Raw genomic sequence first — 2,503 nt, 5'->3', positions numbered from 1 at the left:
AATTGATCATCTCATAATCAATTTTAACAAAACAAAAAAACAATAATACTGTAGTAATATTTATGATTTATTTATTATATTGTTATCACAGTTACTATATATTCGCTAAAATTATATTAAATAATATCATAATATATAACTATATACCATAAATAATATATAACTCTAAATTAAATATATATTAAATATAGTAATTATGTGCTCATTATAATTGTGATTCAAACCCAAGCCACCATAAAAAAAGTTGGAAGCCAAATATTTTGGTACCTCTATTGCGTGACAAAATAGAGCATGAGCGTGACAATATTTTCTGATGAAATTTGTCAGGTACATAGGAAATTGTTGTATAAAATTAAATGAAATGTTACAAAAATAAATTAATATGCCTTCAAAACAAATGCACTTCAAAAACAGAAGCGAAGTTTTCAATACCAATGAAATCGTTAAAAACGTTGAGAAAATTACATAATAAAACAAACTTAAAGCACTCTACTTTTGAAAAAAAGTCTAAGTTGATCTAAACTCAAAAAAAAAAAAAAAAATGGGACAACAAAATACATCTACACTTAATCTAATTCAAGCAGGCTGTTAAAAAGTGGTCACAGATTTCAACTTTAAAATCGGTGTCGTAAAAGCTAAAAAAGCACGTACCTAAAATATGCAATTTAAAGTATAGTACACAATGTAAAAAGACTTTCAAAACAACGAGTGTATATTGCAGTCTAATTAATTTATTCTAGTTTTTGCTAAATTACTCATCGTAAGTTTCATACCACAAAATTAATACTTTTATTAAAGTTTTTAAAGAACTTTTCCATGCAGAAATCTTTGTCCAATAATAAATATTGTTTTAAATCAGGACCGATACCAAAATATTAGTACATTTGCGTTAGCTAACTTTAATTTATTATTTAATAAAAAAAAAACTTTAAGTTTTTATTTATTAAAAGAAATAACGTTGAAACTTTTAACGTTTACTTTTAAAGTTGAACTTAAGTTGAAATAAACAACAATGTAAGCTCTACAATAATTTCCGTTTTAGATCTTCTAAACAACTTGTTAATGTAACACAATATTTTTTAAACTTCTTGTAAAAACGCACGAAATTTTCCTGTATATTCCTTGGTTGCAAAAGGAAACTATAAAAAGAGACATCTCTTTTAGAACCAAAGGGAGACTATAACGTAAAACTGAAACTATGTTCTGCACTCATATAAAAATATTATTGGTATATATATATAATAATATATTTATACTTGTCTTAAAATAAATGCATCCCAAGAGGTGGAGTTGGGGAAAACACTACCTCTTTTCATCCCCTATTTAAACGTGCCTCTTGTCGTATCGCAACAATCAAAAGCAAAGAGTTTAACACTTTACAAGAAAAAACAATATATATACATATATATATTTTCATATTTATATACATATATATATTTTCATATATATACATATATATATTTTCATATATATATACATATATATATAAATAAATAATTTATATGGTTGTATTAATATCAGTTTATATGGTAAATATATACTTAATAAAGTATATATTTACAATATAAACTATTAAAAAAACAATAATAGTCTTAAATTCAAGAATTATAGGAATTTTTTTTTTTTTTTTTTTAAAAAAAAAGTATTTTTAACAAGTTTTCTTTTTCTTTGACAGTTAAAAAAATATAAATTATTATAAAGGTTATTTTTACCAAAGGTTACACTTTTTAATATTAAGTTCTTTATTTTTCTTTTGTATAGAATACTAAAGTACTGAATATTTTATACGAGGATTCCGGTTTTAAAGTGGACGAGCACAATCGTCAATTTCTAAAAAAAGTCCTCTGTATTCAAAAGTATCTCTATATCTTCCAAAAAATAAAAAAATAAAAAAGTGGCTTTTAAAAAAAAAATTTTAAGGAATGGGTTAGGAAGGAGAGGAAAACGGAGGAGGGGGGGAGGTGAAGGGTTCGAAAGTGTCATGCGTAGCCTAGCCACGGCTCTGCCAGGAACAATCACTTCCTAAATAAATTAGAAATAATCTTTAATTTTATCATTATTTAAAAGTAAAAGTTTTAGTTTATGTTTAAACAGATCAAGAAATATAATTGTATTATTAACAAACTTTACAATATCCAGAATCGACAACTATCTCATAACAAGCTCCGGGCGTTTTACTCTTAATAGGTTCCGCATAACAGTCCGGACTTACAGTAAGATATCCGGACATAAATCGCAGCATGTCAATAAATGGGTGTGAGACATTTAAGATTTCTTTTTTTGCATCTGGTATAAACAAAAAGCCGAGTTAAACAAGTATGTCTTTTTTTTTAATTTAATGATTGTGAATTTTGAATATTTCTAAGTTTTCATTTAATGTTAACAAACAATATATTAAATGTTTAATTTGTGTAGAAATTAAGGAATGTATTGAAATTGATTGATTGAAGTTTCACCATTGCTGGATCATCAAAAAGAGTTCATCATTGATCCAACAATGGTG

At 25.2% G+C, this 2,503-nt stretch overlaps 1 protein-coding gene across 3 annotated transcripts in view; it reads left to right on the top strand.

Moving 5' to 3' along the window:
• The first annotated feature begins 2,051 nt into the window (after window positions 1-2,051).
• Window positions 2,052-2,503, top strand: part of LOC136076705 (NACHT, LRR and PYD domains-containing protein 1 homolog) — a 71,568-nt gene continuing 71,116 nt past the window's right edge. For 2 of the 3 annotated variants that reach the window (XM_065790067.1, XM_065790068.1), the window contains exon 1: window positions 2,078-2,316. The gene's annotated coding sequence lies outside the window, so the exon portion shown is untranslated. Of the gene's footprint in view, window positions 2,317-2,503 lie in introns of all 3 variants that reach the window. The other variant, XM_065790069.1, reaches the window with a different exon arrangement.

This window comes from Hydra vulgaris, chromosome 02 (assembly GCF_038396675.1).
Source record: "Hydra vulgaris chromosome 02, alternate assembly HydraT2T_AEP".
In the NCBI taxonomy this organism is placed as follows: Eukaryota; Metazoa; Cnidaria; class Hydrozoa; order Anthoathecata; family Hydridae; genus Hydra; species Hydra vulgaris.
Note: the sequence above shows the minus strand (reverse complement) of the source record. Positions and strands in the feature narration are given on the sequence as shown.